General features: G+C 45.5%; 1 protein-coding gene across 6 annotated transcripts in view; it reads left to right on the top strand.

Annotated features, from left to right (window-relative positions):
* LOC123770261 (RING finger protein 44) overlaps positions 1-16365 on the top strand; it is a 177703-nt gene that overhangs the window by 25654 nt on the left and 135684 nt on the right. The gene's annotated exons all lie outside the window — the stretch shown is intronic.

Below are 16365 nucleotides of genomic sequence, written 5' to 3'. Positions count from 1 at the left end.
GTATTTTACGGGGGTTAGAGGAGTATACCGGGAGCATGGTGAGAGAACTTGGTATGCTCCTGGTATTTATGGGTGTTGGGGAGCATGCTCCAAACTCGACATAAATGGACATACACCCATAAATGCTCACAGCATGCTCCCAACACCCAATATTTTAGGGAGCATGCTGTGGGTATTTATGGGTGTTTCGAGGAGGCAAGTTACACTTTGTCCCTTGAAGACGTTCTGACCAGTGCTCTAGGGGCTCAACCAGCCAAGTGCAGAAATGAGCCCATCTAAATGCAGGCGATGAGCCACAATAACGTGGCTAAAGTATGTTGACCAGACCACACACTAGAAGGTGAAGGGACGACGTATACTGGCATTATACACCTGAGTGAAATATGCGCCAAAACTCATCACATCAGTACTAGTTGTACCTCTCTACTCGCTGTTCTATGAAACTTTCTTCTAAGTCCTCTTCCCACTTGAAATAAAATCAACACAATTGTGTTGCCCGTGCCAAGTTGGCAACACTCATCAGCTGTGTCAGCGCGCTTTGAATAATGTGATTGACAGGGCGCTGTGAACGATGTGATTGAGCGAGCGCAGTGATCAATGTGATTGACGCTTCACTCACCCACCAAACCTTGCATTACTTCAATTTCTAATTAAAAGTCGTGCCCTGCACCACGGTCATGGTGGTACAGTGGTAGAGCTCTCGGCTTTGAACCACGCGGCCGGAAGTTCAAGCCCCAGCAAGGGCATTTGTAATTTTCAAGTGTGTATATATGTATAATGTATACATTACACACGGACATAAAGAAATATAGATGGAAGCGCGAGGAGACGAGGCACTGATGATTTTTACTTTTCAGCGTAAGAATTGTGGGAAAATTAGAATGAGCTAAATAGCGTAGGTTGTGGAAACGAACTCTACTCGTGATATAAAGTCATTTAAGTGTAAAGTGTCACTATACTGGCACGTGTAAAGTGCCAGATTTCAGCATCGTACCTCGAGAAAATCCAAACAAAATGGAATAGTTAATTCCAGAAACGATTGGATCATTTGAGAGAGAGAGAGAGAGAGAGCAGAAACCATGTATATATTAATTCCTTTGGAAGACGTGAATTGTAATAAGGAATGCCTTCTACGAGTTAACAATGTCCCCCCTCCCCCCCTCCCCCCTCTCTCCTCACAAGAAACACGTAGCCAATTAGCGCAAAGTTCCTAGTTCGGAGGAAATTAGTGGACCTAGAAGCCGAAAATTAAATGTCTAACTAGCAGGCGAAATACTCAGGTCTGGGAACGGAGTTTTCATTAGTAGAACGCAAAGGGGGGGGGGGATGCTGGGAGAGTGGGGTGTTAGGAAGACGGTGACCCAATTAGGGGAGAGGTCAGAGGTCAGGAGTGAGAGGATCGGACACAGATGGGGGGGGGGGGGGTGATGATGGAGGGGTTGGCTCCTTGTTTAATGGGTCTACCGCCAAGCGCTCACAGTGGGAGAGTTGAACACTGTTACTCTTACTTCTTAGCTCCGGTTAATTGTTGGCAGTTGTTTTGGTGTATTACCCACGCGTGTGTGTGTGTGTGTGTGTGTGTGTGTGTGTGTGTGTGTGTGTGTGTGTGTGTGTGTGTGTGTGTGTGCAGGCGAAACGCACGCAAGCAGAGAGACACATACAGAGAATTGACAATAGAAAGGTGTGACCAAAGAGCAAAGCTCAACCCCCACAAACAACTAGGTGAATACACACACACACACACACACACACACACACACACACACACACACACACACACACACACACACACACACGCACGCACACACAAAACATCGGAGAGAGAGAGAGAATGGTAGAAACTCTTTAATTTCCTGTATGATAAAGGTGTCAGTGAAAGACTGGAGGCACCACCATGGTGTCATGTCTCAAATAATGAACAGGAACGTTTGGGCTCCACAGCGTCTGTGCCCCCCCCCCTCCCCCCGGTTGCTGTGTAAAAGTCTCTCTAGCTTCTATACAAAGTGAAGTGATTACAATTAAACAAATATATCTGTGTATAAATTACAGTAGACTTGTAAATGGCTAAATGTCTGAGTAGCAGTGATTTGTGTACTCACCTAGTTGTGTTTGCGGGGGTTGAGCTCTGGCTCTTTGGTCCCGTCACTCAACAGGTGTGTGTGTGTGCGCGCGCGCGCTTTTTATTGTATAATTTGTTCATTTCTTCTAGGTGGTCTATTTCTTGCCGTGGTGTTTCCTCTCCACTTTCTCCCTCTCCTATTGTTGAGTCCCTTTTCTCATCTGCCACATTTCTTCCACTCTTCAACATTTCTTATTCTCTTCCTCGTTCCTTCAACTTCTCTTCTTCATTCCTTCCTTCTCTCTCCTCTCTCTCTCTCTCTCTCTCTCTCTCTCTCTCTCTCTCTCTCTCTCTCTCTCTCTCTCTCTCTCTCTCTCTCTCTCTCTCTCTCTCTCTCTCTCTCTCTGCTACTACGTAGTTTGCTCTCTTAAATACTTCCCTCGTACCCTTTAAACGGTCACTCTTCTGCAAACGGCATCTTGTTGCATCATTTCCCATTTAAGTCAGAGATTTGGGCCGCGGGCGAGCTAAGTCAACAGGGACATGTGTGCCGCAAGAATGGGGCTTGCTTGCCTGTTGCACTGTTGCCCTCATATGGAAACATTCAGTGACGTTTAAATTCGATTTTTTACGTTAACAATGATGACCACACGGGAGACATCTCCCGTCACGTAGGGTGCAGTCGCACCTCCACAGATCTCCAAATGGCTCAAAAGGGCCACCACTTACGGGCTATTCATGCCCGTGCCACCTTTTGGGTGGCTTAATCTTCATCAATCAATGATGACCAGTGTTCATTCGCCCTTGATCAATTTTCCATCCTATTTTGGGGGATATTCATTATTGGTTATATATATGTTAACTGCAGTATTGTCTGTAATGAAGTGATTCCGTTGGCATAATTCACTTCACCCAGCGTGTGTGTGTTCTATACCCACCTAATGTACACATTCGATTTCCATTATTGTAAATAAGTTCTTCCTTTATATAATATATATAAATATATATAATATAAATAAATATATATAATATAAATATATATAATATAAATAAATATATATAATATAAATAAATATATATAATATAAATAAATATATATAATATAAATAAATATATAAATATATATAAATATATATAATATATAAAGTGCAAATTTTTTATAGTTACTTACTATTTCAAATAATAATTACTTTATAAAAGTTTTATAAAAATATTATTTCAAATAATAATTATTTTATAAAAGTTTATAAAAGTTACTTATTATTTCACTATTCCTAGAAATCCTGGGAATTTAATAGTGAACATGAAAATAATAACAGGAAAGGAGTGAGTTTGATGGCGGCCGGTCCGGTATGACCTGCTTTTTGTTGCAGTATTTTATCATTTTAAATTAATTGAATGTAATCTTAATCCGCACAGACTAATATTCTGATTTATGCAGCTGGAGTCTGTTGCAGAGAGGGGGGGGTGGGGGTGTTGTATATTGAAGGCTGTTGTATGTCTGTGTTGGTGTATTATTGGTGATGAGGGAGTGTCTGTGGCTACCTTGAGGTTACCTTGAGGTGCTTAGTGTCCCCGCGGCCCGGTCGTCGACCAGGCCTCCTGGTTGCTGGACTGGTCAACCAGGCTGTTAGACGCGGCTGCTCACAGCCTGACGTATGAGTCACAGCCTGGTTGATCAGGTATCCATTGGAGGATGGCTGGCTGAGGGCGCTGGTGTTCCCAGTCCTGACCACCTTCCAGATGACATGACCAGATGACAACCAGGCGTCCAACAGCCTGGTTGACCAGTCTAGCAACGAGGAGCAGCACAACCAGGTGAGTACACACATAAGGTTGAGGGGTAGGGGAGGCTCGGCGATACGAGCCTCGCGGCGGAGTGGACAGCGCGCTGTGGTCGTAGTCCTAAGGGCCCGGGTTCGATTCCAGGCCGAGGCAGAAACAAATGGGCAGAGTTTCAACCTGAGGCCCCTGTTCACCAAGCATGCTGGTGCTCCAGCAAGAGCTTCTCTTCTCTCACACTCTGGGGAATCTGGAAGTGCAGATGTGTGTCGTATATGTATAAGGATGCCCACTTGGGGTATCCCTATCCTCATGTACTTAGGGTATATGAGGATAGGGGGAAGGAATAGGTGTGGGAGAGCTGTTGTACTAGGAGGGAACGTGTCAGGGCTTCGTCAAAGTGTATAAAGTTAGATTTAACTGGTGTAGGTCTCGGAGGATGGGGTGTCTGGGAGCTGTGTGACAACACCCGCATCGCTGCATACTGCATGCATCTGCGCATGTACGTTTAACTATGAGACACGCTCACGCATCTCCTGGTGAAGTACCGAGCGTGTTGGGCACTAAATGAACGGTAATGAGATGACTGTGCTCGGAGCGACACTCACATATAAAGCAATGAGTGAGCACCAGTTGGGTGAATGGCTGATCTATTAAGATAATGGTCTCATTAAATGGAAATTAGAAGTCATTGGTTGTGAGTTATTACATCCCTGCCTTTACCCCGTGGCTCTGGTCTCTGTAGTGTTGAGTGATGCCACAGCCGCCGCCGCTGCCACCGCTGCCGCCACTACCACCGCTGCCGCCACTACCACCGCTGCCACTACCACAGCCACCGCTGCCACAGCCGCTACCACAGCCGCCGCTGCCACTACCACAGCCGCCACCACTGCCACAGCCGCCGTTTACAAACTGCTGGAGAAAATATTCTGGACAAGAATGATGGGGGCACTAGAGTGAACGTTGTACCAATTGGGCAACAAGGAGCCAAAGGCAGAAGTCATGGCCGGCAAACCTCATAGAGTTCATATGAAGGTCAACACAGTACAGAAGGAAGAAGAAAGCTGGGTAGACTGCATTTTCCTAGCTTGTCAAAGAGCATTTTATAGTGTTCCTTCTTGATAGCTGGTGCACAAGATAGTCAATATAGTACTTCATTATACAGTTAACTGTGTAAGGAAGTAACTGAGGGACAGGAAACAAAGGGTCATAGTGAAGAAGGTGTGGGACTGGAAGAGGCGACACGTGTGGTGTACCCAAGCCTCTGTCCTTGGACCACTATTGTTCTTCATGTGTGATTCAACACACGACTAACTATATATTAATTCATTTTAGTATAACAGTTGCAGATTTAATATAAATTCATCATTGAATGTATGCTGTTTCAAAAGTCACAAGAAACCCAGTGAATGTTGAGTAGTCGATAGACGAGTGGCGGTCCATGGACAATTTGTGGATAAGGCTTACCATGAGCTATGGTAAGGGATGATACCTGGTTGATGGCTAGGCTTGACTTGTGAGAGTTTAGTCCACCAGGCTGTTGCTTGGAGCGGCCCGCAGGCCCACATACCCACCACAGCCCGGTTGATCCGGCACTCCTTGGAGGAAACAATCTAGTTTCCTCTTGAAGATGTCCACGTAAGATGGGAGAGCTCTCAGCCTGCTAACACGAGTCAGATGTCGTCACCTCACCTCGTGTGTTAAAAATAAAATGTTCGAGTAAATACATTGCCAATTTCATCTGAACATGCCTTCTAAATGCAAGTTAACTGTTATAGATATATCTACACCCAACCTTACAAATATGACTCACACCCATCACCAAAAAAGGGCAATGAAAATATTGTTTTTTCCCCAGAGTAGTCACACTTGACATAATTGTTCCAGCTGGTAAAGTCCAAAACCCTAAGGTCTCGCAAACATTTTGTTTATACTGATGTTGAACATTTTGTTCAACTGTCAACAGGACGCACTGCAACGCCCGCCAGTAAGTTGTTCAGAAATCCTATTCTATAGGAGGAGGCCTGGTCGACGACCGGGCCGCGGGGACGCTAAGTCCCGGAAGCACCTCAAGGTAGGTATACCTATCAGTGTCCTATACCTAATCCTATACACTGTCAGTGTCAGGCTGAACAACTGGCTCAACGCTACACTAACAAGACCAATTGAACAAAACAAGACCAACTGAACAACACAAGACCAACTGAACAACACAAGACCAACTGAACAACACAAGACCAACTGAACAAAACAAGACCAACTGAACAAAACAAGACCAACTGAACAACAGTTGGCGTCAAATAACTGTGCCGTTAAAATCACACTGCAAGACGGGGCATGATTTGAGTTTCCACATGTGCTCTTCGTGCCCTTGAAAACCTTAGGTGGAGGACAGACAGTAAGTACTGTATAACATGAATGAACAATAAACTGTTCACCGCACAGAATAAAGGGTTCAGGATAACCTTTGCCTAGATACTATCTCACACATAAAATAACTCATCATGATGACATTGACAACGAAGTTAATTTTGCATATGACGAAGATTAAAATTGACTTCGGTATCAAACGTATCATTTGTCAAAACAATGTTGGTCCAAATATTCACGTTTGATTCGTGATTGATTCCAATCAATCAGACGCTCAGTGATTGGAAAGTATCTATATGCAATGTTGGAAAGCATCTAAACAAAAGATGGTTTGTTTAGATCTTATCTAAACAAACTTATCTTATCTAAACAAAACTTATCTCTTAGCAGCAGCTCAGAGGTTTCGCTTCAAACTATCAACACCGAAACTTTCTACAGTGTAATGTATGGTTGGTGTCTTGAGATATTAAACCACACTGGGGGGGGGGGGGGGGTCCAGTAATCTTAGCACTTGTATTTCTTACGACAGTTTACCTATCATTCTTTCTTATAATTGATAATTTCCACTCGCAGACTATAATTCCCACTCGGCTATTTTATCGAGTTGATTCGGACAGTAAAAGATCTTTGTACGATCTCCAGCTCAACAATTTCTTCAGGTTTGAAGAAATTGTTTGAAGACTAATTACACTTCAGACACTAACACTTAGCGTTAGTGTCTTAGTGTAATTAGTCTAGCATCTCTTGTTTCAAAGGCTTTTCAGATCCAACAAAGAAGATAAAGATCCAACCAACCCATTTTTATTTTTTTTAATTTGTGACAGCTACTTTACTGTGTCCTTTAAAAGTAAAGTTTTCCGACACGATTGCTCGCAAATCTTTTTTATTGCTTTTCTTTTAATAGTGAGGTGTGATTACGCTGTACTGGGCATGTCCCCAGCAACTTCCGTGTGCAAGGTTGTGGTTGCCTCCACGTGAGGTTTCGCCAGGTTTATGGCACATTTGGGTTTTCTTGCCATCTAGTGTTTCAATTACATGAAATGTGATATTGATTTCGTGTTGTCCACTGTATCGTGTCTCCATCTTGTCTCCATTACCCCGGTTGCACGATCAAGGCTTCCCATACCACTTGGCCATGTGTGACTGACCTCACTTCCGATTCCGTACTGCTAATTCTCAATGAGCCAGCAAGCGACGAATGAGTCTACCCTTGGAGAGCCGGTCGGCCGAGCGGACAGCATGCTGGACTTGTGATCTTGTGGTCCTGGGTTCGATCCCAGGCGCCGACGAAAAACAATGGGCAGAGTTTCTTTCACCCTATGCCCCTGTTACCTAGCAGTAAATAGGTACCTGGGTGTTAGTCAGCTGTCACGGGCTGCTTCCTGGGGGTGGAGGCCTGGTCGAGGACCGGGCCGCGGGGACACTAAGCCCCGAAAACACCTTAAGTTAACCTCAAGATATAATGGAAGGATAAGCTTGCAAAATGCGTTAGAAAACCCTATCCTTTTAACCGGAGATTGTCCATAAACAAGTAGTCTAATTTGGATGTAATACCTGGTCCTCCAAGCTCACACTGGAGGAGTAGGTATAGACCTGGTCCTCCAGGCTCACACTGGAGGAGCAGGTCTGGTATGGTCAGCACCTGCCCCGAGCAGTCTGGTAATACCCTCAAGGTGGCACTCGAGGGCTGGTAAGAGGCCATAATCTGAACTTATTTACCAATCATATATTTTGTGCAGTATTGATGAAGGCCTAAAGTAAGGGGTGGGGGGTGGGGAAGAGAGGCGTGAGTGAGGGTGAGTCTGATAGAGAGGCGTGGGTGAGGGTGAGTCTGAGGAGGAGAGGCGTGGGTGAGGGTGAGTCTGAGGAGGAGAGGCGTGGGTGAGGGTGGGTGTGAGACAGAGAGGCGTGGGTGAGGGTGGGTGTGAGACAGAGAGGCGTGGGTGAGGGTGGGTGTGAGACAGAGAGGCGTGGGTGAGGGAGACTTTGAGGAGAGGCGTGGGTGAGGAAGACGAGAGAGAGAGAGCAGAGGCGGTGAAGGCGGGTGAAAGAGTTGGGTCTCAGGGCTAGTAAAAGAGAGTGGGTGTGGGGTGGTGGTGGGGTCTGGACCACTAGAGGGACGGGAACGAGAGGAGGAGCAGCAGGATGGGAAGACTGTAGAGTACAGGTTCTAACTGAGCGGCAGGTGGCAGGACTGGAGGATGGTTGAAACACTAAATGTAAGTGTTGAATGACAGCAACACCATCACAATAAGTGATCAAGGGGTGAAGACCAGAGGGGTGAACAAGTGCAGGATGCAAGGTGTACGGGAAGTCAAAGGGATGCCAAAGCTGGGGGATGAAGGGCAATAACTCAGAGAGAGAGAGAGAGACAGACAGACAGACAGACACACAGACACACAGACACACAGACACACAGACACACAGACACACAGACACACAGACACACACAGACACACAGACACACAGACACACACAGACACACACAGACACACACACACACACACACACACACACACACACACACACACACACACACACACACACGACTGCTGAGAAAATGGCAAGTCTCGCTGGTAATGGCGCCTGTGGTCATTAACAGGTGACGTGTAGCACGGTGGTAAGTCAGCTGACAAGCTGTTGGTCCTCAGTGGTGTTCCAGGGGCAGTGCCAGACGTTGAGGCAAGTCTTGGCCCAAGGCTTAGGCCCGGCATCTCAGTAAGTCTTAACAGGTTTCCTCCCCCCGACCACAGTAAAGGATTATGTGAAAGTTTGGCTTCAAGGGACTATAGCCATGCTGTAATATGTTATCTTCAAGTGGATATACCCATGTTATGAAAGTTTGACTTCAAGTGGATGTGCTTGGGGCATACCTGGAGTGGGTTTCGGGCGATCTTTTGTACTCCTGGAGGCCGGCCTAGTTTAGGCTCGACTTGAGAGAGCTTGGTCCAACAGGCTGTTGCTTGGAGCGGCCCGCAGGCCCACATATCCAATACAACCCGGTTGGTCTTAAAATCAACCGTAGTTCGTAGTTTAAGTCGTAGTTCGACTTAAGCTTTCACTTTTGAACGGGTGTCTTGTGATATCTGAAGAACGTTTCTCTTATCGGCTTCAAACTTTCACAATTGATGTATGATGGTGCAGGGAAGTTCCCTATTGTAATTGGATCATTGTCCCCCTTATGACAGATTATAGAAGCATCTTAAAACATCGGAGTAGAAAGGCGAAACTTTAACGACATCGTAGAAACGAGTACCGAAGCCGCACTACAATTTTGATATATACCCGGATGGCAAAGAATGCCTGTTGATTTTAGTCATTTATTGTGCATCCCATACCCATGGTGGACAGGGTTTCAGAGCCAGATAATGCGCTCAGGAAGCTGCTTCGTGTGTACTTGTTACTCCTTGGTGTTGAAGGGTTTGACTTCACGAGACAGTATTCATGCTGTGAAGGCTTGACTTCACGAGGCAGTATTCATGTTGTGAAGGCTTGACTTCACGAGACAGTATTCATGCTGTGAAGGCTTGACTTCACGAGACAGTATTCATGCTATGAAGGCTTGACTTCACGTGACAGTATTCATGCTGTGAAGACTTGACTTCACGTGACAGTATTCATGTTGTGAAGACTTGACTTCACGAGACAGTATTCATGCTGTGAAGACTTGACTTCACGAGACAGTATTCATGCTGTGAAGACTTGACTTCACGAGACAGTATTCATGCTGTGAAGACTTGACTTCACGAGACAGTATTCATGCTGTGAAGACTTGACTTCACGAGACAGTATTCATGCTGTGAAGACTTGACTTCACGTGACAGTATTCATGCTGTGAAGACTTGACTTCACGTGACAGTATTCATGCTGTGAAGACTTGACTTCACGTGACAGTATTCATGCTGTGAAGACTTGACTTCACGTGACAGTATTCATGCTGTGAAGACTTGACTTCACGTGACAGCATTCATGCTGTGAAGACTTGACTTCACGAGACAGTATTCATGCTGTGAAGACTTGACTTCACGTGACAGCATTCATGCTGTGAAGACTTGACTTCACGTGACAGCATTCATGCTGTGAAGGTTTAGACGAAAAGATTGCGTTGTGTCGTTTGAGTAGAGTGAGTTCGTGTTGTGATTTATTTAAGGTTATTCTTAGTGTGTTACATCAACGCTGCTTTCTTTCTCACGAGGCAATGAGAAATGTGCTCGTTATCTGTAAGTTGTGGTCCCTGGTGTTATTGTTGTGTGTTGGAGTGTTCTGAGAGAGAGAGAGAGAGAGAGAGAGAGAGAGAGAGAGACAGAGAGACAAGGGAAGAAAGGCGGGAGAAAGTCCGTAAGAAAGGAAATATTTCTTTCTGACAACGCTATATATCTCCCTTCACCCCCCCCCCCCCCTCCCCAACCAAACTATTGAAGCCGTGGAAGAAACTATTCTTCCCGAGTTACAAACTTCTTATACTCGGAGAGAGAAACTATAATCAATTTTATAGAAAGTTTAAACTTTTAGAGTGGATGAGAAAACAATAACTTTCATTTTTAAGAGTTGTATAGGAACTGTTCAATTGGAAATTGTTAAAATTGATCCAGGAGATTTTTTTGTGTGTAATTGGTAATTGTCCAAGTGGATCTGAGAAGTTTTACTTGAGAGTTGTCGTAATGTCTTAGGAACAGGAAATAACATCTTAATATTTTTACCACTCTGTAGCAGGATGTTTTGGTTGAGTGACTTGTTAACTTGTTATTAATAAAATTCTTTTGTTGATGCTGAATGACACTAGAAAATGTGCAAGATTCACGCGTTGAATCTTCGTCAAATGTTGGAAATTGGCCGAGGAAGTCATTGTCAGAGGTGGAAATGTGTTCATTGAGTCCTCGCTAAAGCTGGAAATTGGTGAAGGAAGTAAGTCACCAGAACTGGAAATGTCTTCGCCACATTTGGAATTTGTTGAAGGAAAGTCTAAGGCCATGTTCTGTGAAGATGACAGTTGTTAAGTCCCGCTAAGAAATGTTCCCAGCAGAAAATTTATGAAAATGAGCATAGAGTGTCGGCTCCAGTTAGAAATACTTATAATGGGTTGTTAAAAATGTTCATTAGCGTTGTAATTTGTTGGAAATCGTTGATGAGTTGCGGGCCGCTCCAAGCAACAGCCTGGTGGACCAAACTCTCACAAGTCGAGCCTGGCCTCGGGCCGGACTTGGGGAGTAGAAGAACTCCCAGAACCCCATCAAGCAGGAGAGAGAACTCTGCTAACATCAGAGGCCCGAGACTGTTCAACACGCTTCCACTACACATAATGGGTATAATGGGTATAACTGGCGACTGTTGGGCGCGGCTGTGAGCAGCCGCGCCCAACAGCTTGGTTGACCAGACCATCAACCAGGAGAGCTGGTCAAAGACCTGACCGCGAAGACGTTGATCCCCGAAATCAAGGCAAAGTAACTACAAGGAAGGGAGTTTGTTAGTGTTTATGGTTGTCACACGGCTGGCTCCAGCTTCACTCTACCTAACATGTTTGTAACTTAAACGTAAAATATAAAATGAAATTAAAATATACAATAAAATGAAAATATAAAATAAAATCCTAATAAAAACTGATTATACAACCCCGTTCTCTCAACTCATGCGTCTCACTTTGTACGTTATAGTTCTACAAAGTACAAATTACAAAGTACTGTAAAAAGTAGCGACTCGTAAGTATTCTGCAAGCGTTTGTGCATAGGTTGGTGCATATGAATGACTAAGTGATGAGTGAGTGAGCACTCATCACTAGTCTGAGCGAGCTGCTCACTGATGAGTGCTCACTCACTCATTACTTAGGTACCAAGTGAGCTGCTTGGGCCCGTGTGCTTCTGGGTAGATTAGCAGTTTTTATTTTATACGTTGTGGCATTATTACTGAGCGTAGAGAGAACGCGCTGAATAATCAAAGAGTCAGACTTGAGATGAATTGATGAAGGATAAGAGCTCCTGGTATACTGTTTGCCATTCCTATTGAACTCCAGTCTGAGCTTACAGGATGGGGGGGGGGGGCTGATTGTTGGATGATACTTGTTGAGTAGAATTGTAAACAAGAATCGAGAAACTGCTCAGTTGCAGGTCGAGTGCAACTCGACCTGCAACATATCTTGCAGATATGAAACCGGTATTTTGTGGGTTAGGAAATAAGTTCATTACGCATTGTTGCGCGCGGAAAAGTTCAAAGTATTAAGGGAATGAGGTCAACGATATTTCAACTGAGAAGGGAAGGGAACTATCAAGGGGAAAGCGCCAAGCCATTACGACTATATAGCACTGGGAAGGGGTCAGGATAAGGATTTGGGATGGGACGGGGGGTAAGGAATGGTGCCCAACCACTTGGATGGTCGGGGATTGAACGCCGACCTGCATGAAGCGAGACCGTCGCTCTACCGCCCAGCCCAAGAGGTTGGGTATTTCAACTGAGAGTGGCTGGTCCACGTTGGAGTACACAGTAATTGAAATAAGGGAGGTGGAGATCATAGAGTTTCGCGAGGACAGAGATGGTGGTGAAGTTTTTTTTATTGACACTGTTCTCCCCTTCCTATAGTCTAGGAGTAGCTGCACAAATACACATGTACATGTGTTAATAATACATACGAAAGTGGAAGTAACTGTGGAATCTGCTACCAGGGGTTCGCATGGGTCTACTACTCCAAAGGTCACCGTTACAACCTCAGAATTATCTATATATATATCCTATCTATCTATTTTTCACAATGTAGTGAAAGTAGACATTTTTGGTTATCATTAGTTCGTCACATTATCCACTCAACCAACGACTCAAACAAAATGACAACCAGGCAATCCATCAAGGAATTGTGGCCAGTCTTTACCAGCTCTATAACAGCCAGCCAGTGTGCCTCGTCGTCCCGGGAGCTCCCGTCATCTCAACCCCATATTGTAGTACCCATACACTCTGAAGTATACATTATATCACACAACGTTGTGACACACACACATGTGTATGTGTGTATCTCTCTCTCTCTCTCTCTCTCTCTCTCTCTCTCTCTCTCTCTCTCTCTCTCTCTCTCTCTCTCTCTCTCTCTCTCTCTCTCTCGTTCACTTATTATCGTATAGAATTGGTGCCAACACAATATAAGTTGTCTCTATATAACGTTAAATGTTGAGACTGTGGGCAATAGTGGTATGAAGGTCAGGCAGATCTGTGACTGGTTTTCGTGAGAGGAAAGCTGTGCTTCTGCTGCCCCGTGTGTCAACAGTACACACCAGGGGGTGTGAGCATGTTGTGCTTGGGGTGTAGGGGAATATTGTATACTCTCTCGGGCGTAAGTGTGGGGGGGGGGGGGGATTTAGCTTGCAAGCACTACGGAACATAAAGACACATGCATATTCGTTTCCGGAGTTGAAAAGACGTAACTGGCAACTGTGCAGCATGCAGGATGTCCGAGCGATTTTTCGCAGCGTTTCGTCTACAAGTCAAAAAGAATGAAGCCTACGTTTGTTTTCAATCCCCCCCTCCCCTCCCCCCCGGGGTAATCTTTGCTCGTTTTGCGTTTCGGTTCCTGTTTCATTTTTTTCCTGAGTGAAATGAAGGGGGGTTAAATATATGTTGGTTGGTGGTGAGAGGTTCACAGTGGAGATATTTACACAGGTTCGACACGAGGCTTCACCAGCAGCGGCGGGAGGGCTACAAGAGGCTGCTGCAGTGTACGAATTGTGGGAAGGTGGTGGGGGGGGAGGGGGAAGGGAAGGGAAGGGGTAGCTGCTGCTTGTCCCCCCTTATCCCCCTCCCATTCTTTCTCTGAGAGAGAGATAGAGAGAGAGAGAGTGTGTGTGTGTGTGTGTGTGTGTGTGTGTGTACTCACCTAATTGTACTCACCTAATTGTGCTTGCGGGGGTTGAGCTCTGGCTCTTTGGTCCCGCCTCTCAACCGTCAATCAACTGGTGTACAGATTCCTGAGCCTACTGGGCTCTATCATATCTACATTTGAAACTGTGAATGGAGTCAGCCTCCACCACATCACTTCCTAATGCATTCCATTTGCTAACTACTCTGACACTGAAAAAGTTCTTTCTAACGTCTCTGTGGCTCATTTGGGTACTCAGCTTCCACCTGTGTCCCCTTGTTCGCGTCCCACCAGTGTTGAAAAGTTCGTCCTTGTTTACCCGGTCGATTCCCCTGAGGATTTTGTAGGTTGTGATCATGTCCCCCCTTACTCTTCTGTCTTCCAGTGTCGTGAGGTGCATTTCCCGCAGCCTTTCCTCATAACTCATGCCTCTTAGTTCTGGGACTAGTCTAGTAGCATACCTTTGGACTTTTTCCAGCTTCGTCTTGTGCTTGACAAGGTACGGGCTCCATGCTGGGGCCGCATACTCCAGGATTGGTCTTACATATGTGGTGTACAAGATTCTGAATGATTCCTTACACAGGTTCCTGAACGCCGTTCTGATGTTAGCCAGCCTCGCATATGACGCAGACGTTATTCTCTTTATGTGGGCTTCAGGAGACAGGTTTGGTGTGATATCAACTCCTAGATCTTTCTCTCTGTCTGTTTCATTAAGTACTTCATCTCCTATTCTGTATCCTGTGCCTGGCCTCCTGTTTCCACTGCCTAGTTTCATTACTTTGCATTTACTCGGGTTGAACTTCAACAGCCATTTGTTGGACCATTCACTCAGTCTATCCAGGTCATCTTGTAGCCTCCTACTATCATCCTCTGTTTCAATCCTCCTCATAATTTTTGCATCGTCGGCAAACATTGAGAGGAACGAATCTATACCCTCTGGGAGATCATTTACATATACCAGAAACAGTATAGGTCCAAGGACTGACCCCTGCGGGACTCCACTTGTGACGTCTCGCCAATCTGAGACCTCACCCCTCACACAGACTCGTTGTCTCCTGTTGCTTAGGTATTCCTCTATCCACCGGAGTACCTTCCCTCTCACTCCAGCCTGCATCTCCAACTTGTGTGTGTGTGTGTGTGTGTGTGTGTGTGTGTGTGTGCGTGTGTGTGTGTGTGTGAGTGTGTGAGGCGCGCATGCCGCTGCTCACTAGCCTCCTAGACTCATCAACTAGGTGCCTCACTAAGGCCTAGGGGGGTGAGTGCTGAGGCGTAGTACTGGTGTGTCTCAGGGGTGGCTGTCATTACCCGCATGTCATTTAATTTGTTTTATCAGGGACAGGAAGCCTGTGTGTATATATATACGTTAGGCCTGTTATGAGGTCCACCTCACGGTCGAACTACTGACCCTCCCCAGGATGCTGCCCCACAGTAGTTGTCTAACTCCTAGGTGAACAGAGGTATGAGGGGAAATCAGGCGTGTTCAACCATTTCTGTCCAGCACGAGAATCTGGAATCGAACCCCGGGATCCTCGATTGTGGGGTCGATAACACAGCAAACTAGTACGAGTCCCTATGGGTTTTCTGGGTACAAGTTCCATCTCCTGAGCCTTGCCGCCTGTTGAACAGCTTATGATTAATTTGATGCCTCATTATCCTAAATGATTCACATTTACATCTGAATCTATGTATGTAGAATCTAGGTGTGTAGAAGAACTCTTGATGCCGACTACAGGTAAACTACAGGTACTCGCGTACATGTTGACCAAACCACACACTATAAAGTGAAGGGACGATGACGTTTCGGTCCGTCCTGGACCATTCTCAAGTCGATTGTCGATCACAAACGACTTGAGACTAACTAACGAATGGTCCATGACGGACCGGAACGTCGTCGTCCCTTTACTTTCTAGTGTGTGGTTTGGTCAACATATTTCTGCCACGTTATTGTGACTCCTCGTCTGCTTACTCACGTAGATGTGTTTTCAGAGCCCGCCCTTTCCAGCCACTGGTCCACTAATGTGATAACTCCTGTGTTTGTCATAGTTTGGTGTATGGCTCGCCCGGAGTGTGTCTCCTGTAACCTGCTGCCTTTGTTGACATCCCTTACTGAAGCTCTGAAGTACCTTTGTTGACATCCCTTACTGAAGCTCTGAAGTACCTTTGTTGACATCCCTTACTGAAGCTCTGAGGTACCTTTGTTTACATACCTTACTGAAGCTCTGAAGTGCCTTTGTTTACATCCCTTACTGAAGCTCTGAAGTGCCTTTGTTTACATCCCTTACTGAAGCTCTGAAGTGCCTTTGTTTTACATCCCTTACTGAAG

Source organism: Procambarus clarkii, chromosome 42, assembly GCF_040958095.1.
Source record: "Procambarus clarkii isolate CNS0578487 chromosome 42, FALCON_Pclarkii_2.0, whole genome shotgun sequence".
Classification (NCBI taxonomy): domain Eukaryota; kingdom Metazoa; phylum Arthropoda; class Malacostraca; order Decapoda; family Cambaridae; genus Procambarus; species Procambarus clarkii.
Note: the sequence above shows the minus strand (reverse complement) of the source record. Positions and strands in the feature narration are given on the sequence as shown.